At 41.1% G+C, this 17,306-nt stretch overlaps 1 long non-coding RNA gene across 2 annotated transcripts in view; it reads right to left on the minus strand.

The window, feature by feature from the left end:
- LOC141758701 (uncharacterized) overlaps positions 1-17,306 on the minus strand; it is a 245,243-nt gene that overhangs the window by 11,951 nt on the left and 215,986 nt on the right. For both annotated transcript variants that reach the window (XR_012591926.1, XR_012591928.1), the window contains exons 3-4: positions 16,748-16,854; positions 9,213-9,273 (exon numbers count right to left, since the gene is read on the minus strand). This is a non-coding gene — a long non-coding RNA (uncharacterized LOC141758701). The remainder of the gene's footprint in view (positions 1-9,212; positions 9,274-16,747; positions 16,855-17,306) is intronic.

Raw genomic sequence — 17,306 nt, forward strand, 5'->3', positions numbered from 1 at the left:
ACGCCTGGATGATTCTGTTGAAATGTTGAGTAATTATGTATTCATTTGGCTGGGCTGCAGATACTACTGGTTAATAGCACTTTAGATGATTGTTAATATTTAGTATTCTGGAGACAGCGCAGCCCACCAGATTAATTATTCACAAAAACCATTACATGCATGTGATCCATGTCAGGGTTCCCATGCAAAATGGACAACCCGGGCTGCAGCTTTATAATTACAATCATTTGTTACTGATGTTTGCAACGTGTCAGCAGACGGGAGTATACAATATTAATGCATACAGGAACAATTCAATCGTGTGTTGAAGGTAGGATATTGCAAAAGTACACAGTCATTTATTCTTTGCAAGAACATTATCCAGAATACTGAAAGTATTACTTAAGTATCCTTCACTAGAGGTTTCTTTTATCAGTCCGACAGCACCCACATGGGCAGCTTTCCACTTGATGTAAGCTTGTTTTGAACATATTTGGATGCATCTGTCTGGCTGTACCTGAGGCCATCCCGTCTTGGTTAAAATAGAGGCAGCATGTCACTTGAAATTGTTTTGATAAATATTAAAGTACAGCAGAGCCCAACGGGTTCAGACTGAGCCAACGCAACACATGGTAAACCGAGAGAGAGAGAGAGAGGTAATCACAGAGATGAACCTACAGTAGTCAACATTTATAAAGCTGCCTCCGTGAAGACACATGGCAGGTCATTTAAAAGGCAGCATGAGTAATTCTCAGTTTGTATAAACATGGGGTCACACCTGATGCATTTTACAGAGGCAATACATTTGTATTTCTCCTGTAAAACATGCAGCTTTGCCCTGAAATAAAAATCTGTGTCTGGATCATGTGCGAATGTGTCCTCCATAAAGGTTTTATTTTCAGGTTTATTTAGATCTTTATAATGCCAAAAAGCTCAGTTCCTTTGTTCTTCAGCATTCAGATCCTTGAAGTACATCGTCTTTGTGTCAGAGCACAAAGCAATCTATATCAGTCACAGTCTGAACATGGCTCTGTGTCAGACCGGAGGAACTTTTTCTAAGAACTTAGTTCTAAGAACCCCCCTTTTTATTGTGTCTTAGAAAGCTGTTTTGAGGGATTTTTTTAGCTGTTTAGTTGTTCTGCATGCACGCTCGCGCTGCAGAGACAGACAAAAACGACAATACCGCAACCTCGGTGAGGGAAAAAGCAGGGGAATTGGCAACAAGACAGTAAAGAGCGAAGCGGTCTGTTTCATTACTTTGTATTCATGTAATAAATATACAAATGTCAAGTGGAGATGTGCACATGCGGCATCGGTCGGCTAACGTCACTTCCGCATTCCTAATGGCGGTGCGAATGCAGACAGAAAAAAAGCCCTTGAAGGTACATTATGTATTTCTCGGGGGCGCTCCCCAGTGGACAGTTCCTCTCATTGTGTCTCTAGAACTGTTTGATCCGAAAACAGCTTATATTGAGCCTGCCTTTGCTGAACTTTGGTTTCAGTTTGTCTCCAGCAGTTCTCCCCACAAGCCAGTACCCTGGAGGTTCCCCTTCAAGTCCACTCCTCCAACAACATCATTTTGACTCTGGGTTAACTGTCTCTGTTGCTGCAGCTTGCCCTTCTGGGGTCTTCACCTGCCGCTCATGCCCTGTAGAAAAGGTTTTCTGTCTGGATCCTCAACTCCCTGACAGCCCTTGCAAACACTCCTGCTCTGCCCATCTCCAGTATAGAGCTCTCAATCAGCTTCTCCAGTGCCCTCGTGATTTCAGTCACTGCACCTTGGCTTATTGTTACAACCTTGGGCATCAGGATAGGTTGTTCACCCACAGCCCGCCTCTTCGGAATGACTCCCACAGGCACCCCGGTTTCTGGGGCTCTTTCCAACCTATTCTCCTGCATCTGTATTGGTTCATGCACACTCATCCTAGATATTGTGTCTCCTGGGTCAAGCCTGCCTTGGCTTGTCCTTCGGTTCCCATCACCCGCCTAGCTCAGTGCTCAGACTACATAGACTTGATCATCAATCCCCTTGAGTTTTGAATTTCCTCCATCTTTCCACTCGCAGTGTGTCAATTCAGGTATTTTCCATATCCTGTCCTGCTGTACTTGCCCTCTATTTGCCCTCAGTGACTTTCCCTCCTCCAGAGATCATCTGACTCAGTCACCTGCCTACCCAGCTGCTCCTCATCAGCCCCAGTACATAGATGTCAGTTTTCAGAGACTCTTTGCCAGATGGTCTGTGTGGCCAATTAAGCTGCCATAGCATTCCAGCCATGCCTGCTACCTTTACCTGTTCGCCTGTTATCTGCCGTTTCTTGCCTGATCACTTGTTGCCAGCATCCTACTGCCATCCTGCCTCGCCTGCCTCACCCTCTTTGGATTTTTTTACCCAATTTGATTGCCTGTCTCTAACTCTATTTTATATATTTATTTATTAATTTTAAATTTTTTGGATTAAGAAAATTGCCTTTCACCCTGTATCTCCTTTTACACTTGCATTTAGGTACAGTTATGTGTTGCCACCCATAAGAACTGTGACATGACTCAGCTTTTAAGTCTTTTTGTGTGTTTTCCACACAGTAGGGCTGTCCTTGACCAAAGAAATTCTTAGTCGACTAATACTCATATGATTTTGCCGACTAGTCGATTAGTTGATTTAATCGACAGATCTGTAAAACTGAGTTTCTTCACAAGGAATCACACAAAAAGACCACTTTAAATCTTGTGTTTACCAGAGACCTGCTCATAAGTTTATTGGGAATAAGTCATTCAGCATGAAAAAGCATAAACAAATGACTAATCGTCTAAAGAAATCTTGTTCAACTACAGGCTCAGGCAAACCAGCCTGACAAAGAACTAGCGGCGATGAGGGCAGACCTTTGAGTCGCCTTACGTTGCCTTTGTCTTGGCCAAAAAGTTGCACTCAAACACACCGCAAAGCCTACAGCCAACGGCCAACTACCACGTACGTTCTGCACCTGCGTGAGAGGAAATAACTTTCCCTACGAGCAGGTTGTAGTGGTCTGTATTCGTCATTTAAAAAGGGGAAACCCGGAAGACCAAAGACAGCGGATATACAAGCTGTTGTTATGATACGTAGATGAAACAAAGCGGCGTTTGCCGATCATTTACACACCACTCACTCACCGCTTAGCTTCATTCCAGATGGCCATGTCGTTGTGAAAATATCCGTCTGTTGGAATGATCAGATGAGATGTAGATGAAAAATGGGAAGAGCTTTCTGTTTGCCCTTTTGACTTTAATCGTCGGCTTGCTTTCCTCACTTTCGTTTCTCTTTAATTGAGACGAGTCAACATGCTGAATCGGCCTAAAAAACTAGGCCGACGGCCCAAACTGGCTGACAGCCGACCGTCGGCTTGGTGTGTCAGGGCCTTCAGACCAAACGACGGATTAGTCGACTAAAGGACTAAGAGGAAGCAGCCCTATGGTATACCCGTGTTTTAAATCAACAAACATGACAAAAGAAAGTTCAAAATACAATAAGATGTATAATACATTGTGCATAGTAGCTAGTCTGTCATGGGTTGTCTGTGTGGATGTGTGTGTTGTGTTTTTCAGCGACTGTATTATGAGCCATCAATTCTGGATCCAATCTCACCCATTCATACCTCCCATCACTGACTCCCACACAAATATAATGTACACACACCTTGCAAGGTCATAGGGAAAGAAGAGTGAGGAGAAGATTGTGTATGTGGGTGGGTAAATGTAAATGAGAGACATGGGTAGGGGAAAGGCAGCGTTTCAGTGAGTTGGAGGAAGAGACAAAAACCTTAGAAAACAAATAGAGAAAGCTATGCTTCTGTCACTAAGCCTATAAAGCAATGCACTCATCTCAGCATATCAACTCATTCCTTTCACTTAGATGTTTGACCAGTCTTCTTTGCAGCCTAATTTAAATCTGTGCCCTCAATCCCAGACACTAAGAAGGGCTGATAGAGCTGCAGTCAGATGGCCTATTCATACTGAGTGTTTCCTACATAGTTTCCTCTCCATGGTGCAACTTGTTTTGTTGGATAGTGTGCAAATAATAGAGTGGCGACATGCTTGGTTGATATATGTCACCACATCCCTTCTCCACATGTTTTATGTTTCTCTCTATGGACACATAATACTGTTGCAATTAAGAATGGTTTAACAAGACCACAAACACACACACACACACACACACACACACACACACACACAAACCAATGCATGCAAACAGGTGATCTTTCTTACTGTAGGTGGTTATAAGAACTGAAAGAAAAGAAAGAAAATCCTATTGCATTAACATTAAAAAGTTCAGAGCTGTAGAAGTTGGATCTGTGTTTCTCTAAAGGGCTCTGACTCTTATTATAGAGCAGTACTTGGTCAATACAGCACACATAGGTCACTGTTTTTTCTTCAAACCATGTAGCCACTGCAATAAAGTTGTTTTACATGTTACACTGGAAGAAGCACCCTGATTATTGGGGTATGTTATATGTGTTCAGCTGCCTTGAGAATATATCTGTGATTGTTAAATTTTACAAGCGGCAGTGGGTCAGTCCGTAGGGATTTGGCTTGGAACCGAAATGTAGTCCCAGAGTTTGAGTAAGGTGAACCCTAAACTGCTCGCTGTGTTGCGAAAATCTCTCCACATTGGATGCGTGTGTGTGTGTAAATCAAGAAAAATAACAACAGAATGAAAAAATGAATTTCCCCAAGCGGACAAATAAATTACATTATTATTATATCACCAGTTTGTTCAGCTCTAAATATTTTACAATTGCTAATAATCAAGCTGTTACCTTGCTGGGGATTCATTCCCTCCAACAATGCTTCACTAAGAAAGCCCAAGTATAGCTTCCTTCAGATCAATTGATCTTGTTAGGTAGAAACTATTTGTGGAAGCGCAGCTTCCCACAGTCATTGGTTTTAGCAACAGATCTCTAATTAACATAGCTCGATATTGAGTGTTACCTTAGCCATGATAAATAACACTAGCTTTATCTCACACACTCCTTTTCCCTAATTGAATCAACAGAGAAATTGACATTTGTTTTGTTCTTGCTGAACAGGACTTTCGATTTCTGCCCTGCTCAGATGGTGAGAAAAGCCTGAGGGACTGAAGTGGTCAGACGACCTTGGGGGGTGTGATACAATGAAATGACCTTGACTAAGAAAACAGGGAAGAGTAGACAGAGGAAAAACTCAGTTTGATATGAAGGCTTATAGGATATACTGTCACTCTGTAATTATTGTATGCTGTATTGGCTTTATTATGAGCAGTAACTTCTTGGATTATCATTCAAAAGCTCTCTCTGGACACCTAGTGGGTTAGTCTTATTTGAGCACCTCTATGAATTTCATTTCACTCAGAAAAATAACCTGTTGAAAATACCAGCCGAAATCAGCTAATAGTTTCAGAAAACACATGTCCTGTGTGATTTACTTGAAAGTAAGGGTCTTACTGAGTAATTTCACCCATGTCACAGTGATCGATAGTTTGTAATTATTGTAGCAGCAACACTGGTGTACTCAGGGTGGATAAAACACAATAAAGTGCCCTCTAGGGTGCCCTTCCAGTAAAGAAAATGTGATAAAGTGCCTTCTGGGTGCCTTTCCAGTAGAGAAATCACGATAAAGTGCCCTCTAGGGTGCCTTTCTAGTAGAGAAAACACGATAAAGTGCCCTTTAGTATGCCCTTACAGTAGAGAAAACATGATAAAGTGCCCTCTAGGGTGCCCTTCTAGTAGAGAAAACATGATAAAGTGCCCTTTAGTGTGCCCTTCTAGTAGAGAAAACATGATAAAGTGCCCTTTAGTGTGCCCTTCTAGTAGAGAAAACACGATAAAGTGCCCTTTAGTATGCCCTTACAGTAGAGAAAACATGATAAAGTGCCCTCTAGGGTGCCCTTCTAGTAGAGAAAACATGATAAAGTGCCCTTTAGTGTGCCCTTCTAGTAGAGAAAACACAATAAAGTGCCCTCTAGGGTGCCCTTCTAGTAGAGAAAACACAATAAAGTGCCCTCTAGGGTGCCCTTCTAGTAGAGAAAACATGATAAAGTGCCCTCTAGGGTGCCCTTCTAGTAGAGAAAACACAATAAATTGCCCTCTAGGGTGCCCTTCTAGTAGAGAAAACACAATAAAGTGCCCTCTAGGGTGCCTTTCCAGTAGAGAAAACACAATAAAATGCCCTCTAGGATGCCCTTTTAGTAGAGAAAACACAATAAAGTGCCCTCTAGGGTGCCTTTCTAGTAGAGAAAATGTGATAATGTGCCCTCTTGGGTGGCCTTAAAATGGGGAAAACTTGATGCAGTGCCACATAGGCTGCCTTACATGCTAGAAAACTTTCTGCACTCTGGTGCCCCACCGCATGCAGCTGGTGCCCGTTTTTATCTTTTTCGCGCCTGCCCCTCAGACAGCCTGAATTGGCCACTGAGCACATAACATTTTTTACACATTTCGTCTCAATTTTAGGCTGCATATCCCGTGCCAAAACATTTCAAATCTTTGATTAGAAGAAATCAGGCTCTAATTTCTTATCATAGTGCAGTTAGTCAAATGAAAAGACCAGGTGCCTCAGGTAATTTAAAAATGATTCTAAATACCTGCTGAAATTGAATGCTACAGTCATTTCCACAGTGCTGTAGTGGCTTCATGATGTCGAGCTGAGACAGTGATGGGCTAGTTTGCAGTATTTGTTATGACAGAATAATTATTTATGTGAATTTTCCAGGCCATTCCACAGCGTGAAAAAAGCGTGATCTTATTTTCGCTATCTATTTGACCTAGTTGCTTTAATATTGCAAGAGGCGTTTGTGAGCACTTCCCCCACCAGTAAGATGTCACTGCGAGGTCAATGAACTATAATGGGATGAACTGGGATGCTGAGTGCCGAAAGATGCAGTTATCTCTTGAAATCAAAACGACAGACCTCTCCTCACTTGATATCTGGATTTGTAGGGAGGAGCTACTGCAAACTGCAAATAAGATCCAACAACAGCAACAAAACAAATCACTAACCAGAAGAAAGAACAATTAATCTTACTTTAGGGTCAAATCTTCACCTCTTTTAGACAACAGTCTTTTAAGGGGCCCTCTCTTCCTGTTGAGATGACTGGATTTCTTTACATCCTCTTCAAAAACCACACTGGGATTGAAATTTCTGCGGAGGAGGAGCTGTTTGCATACTCAACAATACGGGGAATTTCAATCCCACATTTCTCTCTGATCCAACCTACAATTAGTGGAGTGTTTGGTCGCGTAAAGTGGGAAGACGAGCAACAGTTCAACAACATGCATGGTGATCCATTGATGCAGACACACAAAATACCTCAAAAGCAGCCAGTGCTAAAATTACGGAGCTTTATATAAAGGACTGATGCCACAACAACCTGCTTTTCTCATACGTGCCCTAAGATCTGGAAACCCTATTTACAGAACCACAGCTATGTACAGGAAATGGTTGTTTAACATGGCAGAAACTGTGGCAACATGGAGTATGAAGCCAACATCCATCTGCATTAAGAGAGATGGGTGTAACCATCATTTATTTACAGTTCATTGATTGCTCCCTAACCTTTATCGCATTTTTATTATTGTAACCATGAGAACGAAGTGCCTTTAACCTTAACAAGTAGTTATTTTAACCCAAGCATCTTCCTTAAGTACTTTTTTGCCTAAACTTAACCAAACTTTAACCATAACATTGTAACATCATTCAATGTGTTGTCCTAGAGAGCATGGATATCATAACAAGATTAGTACAAAGAGCAGAAAACAATAGATACATCTGTGACATCTTTAGCTTAAATATGTTAAAGGTCTTCCATAATACATCCACAGATATTTTAGAAAGGTGTCGAATAAAAGTATGGCTTTTCCTAAAAAAAAACCATAATGATTGTGAATTTTAAACATTTTGACGGGTCCAAAATGAATGTTTTGTTTATCTCTGTGGAAGATATCTGACATTTGGTTCCCACTTCTAACAAGGCTTGTGAGCCAATAGTATAACAACGTTGGTTGTTGTGAAGTGAAAGAAAAGGATCGGGGGAGGGAGAATGCGACATCTAGTGGCTGAATGTTATCAATGTTATCAATAGCACCTTTAAAGGTATAACATGTTACAGTTGTCGGTTGGTGTTTGTAAAGACACGGCATTCAAAGTCGGTCACTCCTCCTCAGCTCAACGAACGAGCGAGCGAAAGAGAGAGAGATAGCAGTGACGGCCAAGTGAGCTATAGAATGAATGAAGAGAGGGAGCGGTGTTAGTGAGAGCAAAGCAGCAAATCAGAGAAATAAAACTTTTCACGGCGTTTACATTGTACAGCACAGATAAACACACAACTAACTCTGCACAAGCCTGCGGGAAGGTGCCGCATTGCCGGATTTTGAATGAATACAGCTGAAGGACAGGCTTCATCCTGTCCGCTATCGCTATCGCTCAGTGCTACCATTGGTCAAACTCATACTGACAAACCGCACTCTGTACACGGCAGAGGAGACACAGAGGAGAAGGGGAAACAATGTAATGCTATGTAACAAACCCAAACTCATCCGTGAAATAAGGCTGTGTTGTATCTGACAGAGCTAAAGGGGGGACTTGTGCCTCGGTGTCAGAAACCGAGGGCGTGACAAAGTGGCGGTATTTGACGACCTGAACGGGTTGCACACCCTGCTCGCTGTTACTGGCTGGGAGTTACACCCCCACGTGGGGCCCAAAGCCACTTTGCTGACGCCCAGAAGCGTCCAGAGTAAAGCAAAATAAGAAGAAAAGATTAAAAAACACAGGCAGAGGGCTGGATCTCTGCAGAAACACACACCATCACACACTTCTAGTGGGGCATAAGTGATGATTGAGAGGGATTATTTTTGTATCAGTCTATACATTGTTTTTTAGGAAATTCTTGCAAATACCTTTAAGGATTTGTCTATTGTGTGAGCTAAATTAGATTAAATGCCTATAGCATTGTATATAGCATGTTTTGGGGACCTGGATATATTTGTTCAAACAAACTGCTTTTATTTGAGACAGGTTGAGGTTGTCTTATGTAGCTTTTTTTAGCTCACTGATGGAAGGAGCTAACTAACGTAAACAACTCCAACAGCAGCACAACTCATAAACACAGGCCAAAAATAAAATGTATTGAATTTGTTGCAAATACCTTACTGATGTCACAGCCTCAGAAAGAGAAAACAACTTACAAAGATTAAGGAAAAGCAGACTGTTAGATATAAAGTTACCTGCCTCCTGTGGTTTCACACATGATGGAGCAGCTAAGAATGGATCCACAGACTTCAATTTCTAGAAACATACACACACAAAAAATAGAACAACAAAATATCATGAGTAACTGAAATAATAAAACATGACACATTGGTTATACAAACAAATTTATAAAATATTCCTCAAGCATATATCTGCCTCATTAACATGAAATATTAAATTGTACAGGACAATCAATATAGCGTTCAGGCAAGTAGACGTTTCAGTTTATTAGCATGATTGAATACTGCGTAGAAGCCTCATGTTTCACTCTGTTTCTAACGCTAATCTCTTCACTCATGTGTCCTTGTTTTCAGCCTCTAAGAAAAGAGGCCAAACACTCTCTACAGAAGCCACAAATCCAGCCGATTAGACTGTTGTCAGGTTATTAAATAGGCGTTATCAGTCGCTATAAGCCCCATAGATGTGGGTCAATAGGGGCCTACTACACCCACTAGTAGGTTTTATCATCTATTCACATGGTAGATCACCAAAAGAAGGTATAAAAGAAGACGACAGCGACCTCTAGCGACCCTAGTAATTATGACGGGAGCAGAAGCAGAAGTCAGGCGCTGTAGTGTAGACAGTGTGAAACTCCAAGAGGGGTGGAGGTCGAGGACGATGGATGGGACACAAACACAGGACATTGACCCAGGAGACGGGAATTTGCATCCCAGTGTTTTTCCCTAAACTTAACCAAGTGTTTTTTTATTGCCTAAACTTAAATAATTTGTAGTTTTGTTGCCTTAAGCTTAGGAAGTTGTAGTTTTTTGCCTAAACCTAACAAAGTTGTAGTTTTATTGCCTAAACCTAAAGCAGTTGTAGTTTTATTGCCTAAACCTAAAGACGTGAAGTTGTAGTTTTGTTGCCTAAAGCTAGATGTTTTTGTTGCCTAAAGCTAAAGAAGTTGTAGTTTTATTGCCTAAACCTAAAAAAGCCTTTTTTGTTTGTGTTCAGAACGTGTTAGAACGTGTTGCCCTATTGACCTACATCTATGGTGCTTATCGCGACTGATAATGCCTATTTAATGGCCTGATAATAGTCGAATTCGACATGTCATGCAGTCACACACATAGTGTACACACATGTATACATTACATATGCATTGTGGAAACACACACAGTCCCTCTCTCTGTGTGTGTCACACACACACACACACACACACACACACACAGACCCACAGATGGCCTTGTGGAGGCTCTTATTGATTGGGCTGCAGGACAGAGGGAGGACACAGCAATGGAAAAATACATGCCAAAACAATTTCCTAGACAGCTGGCCTTAAACAGCCAGTCAACTGTCTCAGCCAATTAGGATAAGGTGCGACTAAGAGATGCATTTGGCTTATACTTGGCACTGTTATTCATTCACTTTTCAACATGACGTTTTTGAAAAAAAACACTACAGTACTGTGATAGAGCACAACAAAACATCACATATCTCACAGGACTGCTTCAGTCGGGGAGCGCAGGCTAGAAATCACACTCTAGGTTGGGTGTTTGGCAGCACCCCGGCTGGCAGCATGTAATCTATCATAGCCAGACTATCTGTATTAGTTAGTGCCTGGCTAGGATGAGGGGCAGTGGAAAGGGGCATGCAAGTGCTGGCATGGAGCAAACATGTGGCCTTTGCCTTACTGTCGCACGCAGTGGCGGGATCAAAGCTCTGCAGTGTGCACGCATGCAAACAAAATAAAGAATCCAAATTGTTACCTTATGAAGAAGAGGATGAAGAAGGCTGCGTCTGCAACAGCAAAGAGATGATGGGATCTGTGTTTAAGATGGGTCGCCACGCCTACACTGTTTGTTGGTGAATTACTCTTCCCTAATTCTTCTCAAGCGGCACAGCGAGATCAAATAGTCATCCACAATAATAACATCAATGGCCATTAAACAAGACCAGTGATTAGGTCTGGGAGCCATTTGGGAGATTTCTAAACGAGTCATCAGACTTCTCTCCATCTCACAGGACACGCTCGGCTCTGCCGCACTCCCGCCTGTCAATAGATTTCCTGCATGCATATACAAATTGCATGGGGAAGCCATTACACCCCTCTCAGTGAAGCAAAGTGTAAGTGTAGGGACGCTTACAAGGAAAATGCAGCCTTTAAAGGTTATATTTAGTCTCCATGGTCTGGTAACTTCCTTTATGTTCCACAGACTCAATCATAAACACACTTCAGAGTCCCCACAACAGTTGGTTGGAATTGAAACGTGGACAATTATAGTTCAATATGCTCAGCTGGATGGAAAATAAGTCAGCAAAACCAGAACTGACCAAATGAGGTTTGGTGGTTTCTGTTCATCCAAGGTAAATTCAAATTAACCAGGTGGTAAAAGTTTGCAAATTGTTGGCTGAATCTTAATTAAATCACTTCCTTTTTCAGTTTATGCTTTGATGAAACTGAAAGTAAGATTACTAGGGCTGTCAAAGTTAACACGCTAGTAACGCGTTAATGCAAATTTGTTTTAACACCTCTAATTTCTTTAACGCAGTTTTAGGAATCCATTGGTACCAACCATGTCATAGCTGGTCGGGAAGGAGGCTAAAACATAAAACATCCAAACATACTCTAAATTTTGGCGGGGAACAACTGGCATGGCCATTTTCAAAGGAGTAAATGCAGTACCTGTGAGGGTTTCTGGACAATATTTGTCATTGTTTTGTGTTGTTAATTAATTTCCGATCATAAATATGCAGTATACATATATTTGCATAAAGCAAGCATATTTGCCCACACCCATGTTGATAAGAGTATTAAATACTTGAAAAATCTCCCTTTAAGATACATTTTAAACAGATAAAAAAGGCTTGACTCGTGTTATCTAAACACAGCACAAATGTCATCTGTTAACTAGAATTACCGCCTTGCGGTTGTATGCCTCCGCCAACCAGTCAAGTTACAGTTTACATCCATGTCTGTCCAAAATATTGTCGGTTCATCATTTTATCCTGTTAGACATTTGAGGGAAATTGTCATAATTAGCATCTGAATTCTTGAGTTATGGCCAAAAATGTGTTTTGTGAGGTCACAGTGAGCTTGACTTTGACCACCAAAATCTAATCAGCTCATCTTTGAGTCCAAGTGGACGTTTGTGCCAAATTTGAACAAATTCTCTCCACGTGTTCCTGAGATATCACGAGAATGGGACGGACGCGAGGTCACAGTGACCTTGACCTTTGACAACCAAATTCTAATTGCAGGGTTCCTAGACACTTTCCATTTCAAAATTCCAAACTTTTCCAGACTCAAATTTCCAGACTTCAACAAACACAAAGCTTTCATCCAGGAGACGGCTGTTCGTGTCCTGTGCGTTACGTTTCACTTTCACTTTACAATTAGCTGTTTGTTTGTGTCCCTTGTTGACAACATCAAGTCACGTCGTAGTCATTTTAAGCCCAACCATGTTGTTTTTTTCCTAAACGTAACTAAGTGGTTTTGTTGCTTGAATCTAAGCGAGTTTATTTGTTTAATTCACAACATTAAGCACGTGTTTACTGCGACCGAAAAGTGACTGAATGTGCTGGACAAGACGACAGTGCATTTTGGTCCAGACTGGACCAAACACACCACCCAGCTCCGCGCTCCCCTATGTAGGCTATCTAGGCTATATCAACCCTGCCACTCTCTAAAAACACTAAATCAGTGTAGTGAGTAAGAAGGGATCAAGGAAGGTTTAAGAGAGGGGAAACATGATAAATATCTTCAACAAGTGGCTTTGCAAAATTGTATACTCCACTGTGATGAACAGGGACTTCGACAAGGATATAAAAAAGACCAAATTTGGTTCCTCTGGCCTTCTAAAGCCACTTTTCCATCATATATACTGATCTTAATTATTGCATATTTTAATGAGTTTCTTACCTGATTATAAACATGTAGTGAATTATTATAAAGAAAAATCAGGCTTATTGTGTATTTTAGCCCACACAGTCTGTAAAATTAATATTTAAAAACCACACCTATTCCTGACTGATCAGAACATTTGTAATTAAGAATCATTAGGCCAAGACTTTTGACTGAAAACTATTCAATATCACATAATTTGGGACCAAATGTTTTTTTAATCAAAAGTTTTTCCATACTCTCTTTTCATTTTTCCATACTTATCCAGACCTAAAAATTACTAAAATGAAATTCCATACTCTTCCATACTGCGTGGGAACCCTGTAATCAGTTCATCATTGAGTCCAAGTGGATGTTTGTGCCAAATTTTCTGAAATTTCCTGCCGGAGTTCCTGAGATATCACAAACCCGAAAACACAATGACTCGCGCAGAAGCATAAAAATGAGCATGAATGCCACTTCCCCGTAGTGCAGCGATAGACCCACAAGTTAACCTATTTCAGTATTATTTTGCACGTTTCTCACCTCTCCTCTCCAACTACAAATGTTTCTCTGAAATCAACTAGCAACATTTTACTCAGCACTGTGCTTTCCACATGCTTTGAGACTCTGACGCCAAGGACGCAATTTAATTAAGTGAGGCTTCAAACACAATCCAAACAAACAGAGAAGCTACAAACAAACAACAAGTCCAATTACAGCAGTGTTAATATGCAGGGCAAAGCAGCATTAGACTACCACAAGAGAGGGAGGGAATGGGAGGAGGAGGAGGAGGGTCTGGCTGCTTTGATCCATGCTCGGAGATCTGACATCAACATTGCTGCTTAGTTCAACGGGTATTCATATTAACCAGAGAAGAAATAGTCCTGTTGGTAATCAAAGGGCATCTTTCAGTGCTACAATCCGAGAAATCCTTTACTCATAATGATCAAAAATATCAGAGAGGAATTGCTTCCGAACCCCGGGGCTGTTACATATTTGCACAGGGACAAAAAATCAATCCACATTGAGTTTCAAATTCTGCTTCTGTGTGACAATCACAACAGACAGAGGCAAGGTAGTTTGCCTGAATCCCCTTTAACACCATGTACTCGACTCTTATTGATCCTGGTACACCTGCCCTTGAACTGGTAATGGTTTCATGGAATTGCCTCTATAAGATTCTTTAACTTTAAAAGAGGATCCACTGATATTGTCCATACTAGGCCAGGGGGTGTATTGATTCTTCTGATTGGATGGCAGGGGTTGAGAGCTGCAGGGAGGGAACCCTGTGATCTATGTGGTTTCCGGTGTGCAATATTTAGTACGTACAGACACAAACACTCACACAGATACATACACAAGCTGGATAAAAGAATTCCCTAGGAGGGAGCAGATGTGATGTGATATTAGAGTGCAGCGTTTTCTTATAAATGAAACAATAGCAGTCAGGCTGCTGGCTGATATTGGGTTATCTTTATGCCGGAGGCCATGTCAAACTGTGCCATTACTCCACAACACTGGAAATGAGCAGCACATAGTGAATGAAAACGGCCCCGAGTCTCGTCTACCCGACTATTGACCAAAACATGAATTTCATGTGACACTGAGGCTTTCCATACATGGATACGACGAGTGTGTCGGCCTCTTTAAATACTCTGCGTACATTTTAGGGCTGTCAATGGATTCAAATATTTAATCGTGATTAATCGCAAATTAATTGCACAATTTTTTATCTGCTAAAAATTTACCTTAAATGGAGATTTGTCAAGTATTTAATACTCTTATCAACATGGGAGTGTGCAAATATGCTGCTTTATGCAAAATTATGTATATATTTATTATTAGAAATCAATTAACAACACAAAACAATGACAAATATTGTCCAGAAACCCTCACAGGTACTGCATTTAGCATAAAACAATATGCTCAAATCATAACATGGCAAACTGCAGCTCAACAGGCAACAACAGCTGTCAGTGTGTCAGTGTGCTGACTTGACTATGACTTGCCCCAAACGGCATGTGATTATCATAAAGTGGGCATGTCTGTAAAGGGGAGACTCGTGGGTACCCATAGAACCCATTTTCATGCACATATCTTGAGGTCAGAGGTCAAGGAACCCCTTAGAATATGGTCAAGCCAGTTTTTTCTCTCCAAAATTTAGTGCAAGTTTGGAGCGTTATTTAGCCTCCTTCCCGACAAGCTAGTATGACATGATACAATGGATTCCTTAGAGTTTTCTAGTTTTATATGATGCCAGAATCTACACTCTAGCTTTGCTACAACCTAAAAGTCATGACTTGCGTTAATGTGTTAAAGAAATGAATGCCGTTAAAACAAATTTGCTTTAACAAGTTATTATCGTGTTAACTTTGACAGCCATAGTACATTTTCATCCGTGTGTGTTCTCCTTGAATATGTAGGCCAAGTGTGGCATTTTTGAATTCCAGATAAAGCAAGGTTAATAAATATATATTATTTGGCAAACTAATTTAAATCACGAGTGCGAGTATATCTGTGTGTGTGTGTGTGTGAGAGAGTGTTATATTTGGCCTCATTAAGAGTGAGTTGATGGGTTGGCGAGGTTAATAGAGATTCATAATCTAAGCACAGCTGCAACCCCCATGCTTTCATGCGCTGGTTTTACACTGGTGTGGATGTGTGCGCCTATAATCTTATATGCTTATAGACATGATTTTATGTGTGCTTGTCTCTCATATTTGTGTGGCTCTGCATGTGCTCTGTAATCTGGTTTACAGGAAACACGCCACAGCCAAACACATGGTCAATTTCCCCTCCCAGTCCTGTCATTAGCCCGGGGCCTAATCCTTAGTTATAATTCAGATGATGGGCCCTGCCAGTAGGGGCCAGCTAATAGGTCACATAAATCACAGTGTGAAGCCGAGGCTGGGTCGAGGCCCAGCGAAGTCGGCTATTTCCCCCTTCTGCAGGCAGAGAGATCTCAATGTCGCTTGATTACCAATAAGGGCCGATGAAAAGGGCACACACACACACACACACACACACACACACACACACACACACACATGCAGAAAGAGTGGTAATCTAAAGCTGTTCATGCTTTGAATACTGAGCGTGGTGAAATACCAGAGGAGTGCAGCTGAGCAGTGGGGGTGATTCTATGTTAGCGTGTGTTGAATGCGGATTACTTTATTCGAGCATTTACTTTTCTCACAACATTTAACCAAATTAACTATCAAAGGAAATCATTCAAAATAAAACCTTCCTCCCTTCATCATTTCTGTTAGTCGTCAACCTGCCTCAGCTAATCCATTTTCGCATCATGACATTGAGTCACCTTGAACCAACGTTTTATATTGTATGAGATCATGCAGTGGAAAAAGGCCGTGTGTTAGGAACAAGATTAACAGCCGCGGTCTGATATGGGATTATCACAGCTCTCTAGCAGTCAAGGGACGCCCGTGGATTAGATCTCACAACAGAGATTAATCCAGGACAATCTGCTATGACTTGATTTTGTACAACGGGATTATTTCTTTGACATATGTTCCCACTATTAAAGACCTAAAACTACATTTTTAAAGATTAACAATGCAGACAAAATTTTCCCATGTCTCTCTGACTCGTCTATTGGGATTCACAGTAAGACTTTGTCCTACGGGATAAAAGGCAAGAGAATCACATTCCTACTTAGTGTCTTACCTCTTTTCTGTTCTTTCAGCATAAAGCTGGTCTGAGGCATGTGTGTCAGGTGTGGGAGTTGGCCTTGCGTTACAATGAGTCCATTGCTTTGAAATGAGTCTCCAGTCCTGCAGAATGATAAAGGGGAAATGATAGAAATGTCAGATTCATCATCTTTTTCAATCTGGTCCGAAGGCTCTAAAGGAACATGATCACACATCAAAAGATACCTGTTACTTGAGAATGTACAAGAGATTATGTCGTTAAAGGACATGTAATCGATATTTGTGGACATGATTTACTGTAACCAAAAGTCAGAAAAGTAAGAAGTAAGAATCAATGGAGTTTTTTCCGAAAATGTTGTATACCAATCCAGTCGCCAAAAAGAATGTTGGCATGTTACGTTTCTGCAAACCACGGGATATGTTGAATGTCTACATTTCTGAACCAAAAATACGTTTCATATCAGCCGTGTATCACAGTTGGAGAAATGCACAATGTCACGTGGTTAATGTTGTGAAACGATTGGTTAGGTTTAGGCAACAAAACTACCTGGTTAAGGTTAAAAAAATATCTTTTT

This window comes from Sebastes fasciatus, chromosome 2, assembly GCF_043250625.1.
Source record: "Sebastes fasciatus isolate fSebFas1 chromosome 2, fSebFas1.pri, whole genome shotgun sequence".
Taxonomy (NCBI): Eukaryota; Metazoa; Chordata; class Actinopteri; order Perciformes; family Sebastidae; genus Sebastes; species Sebastes fasciatus.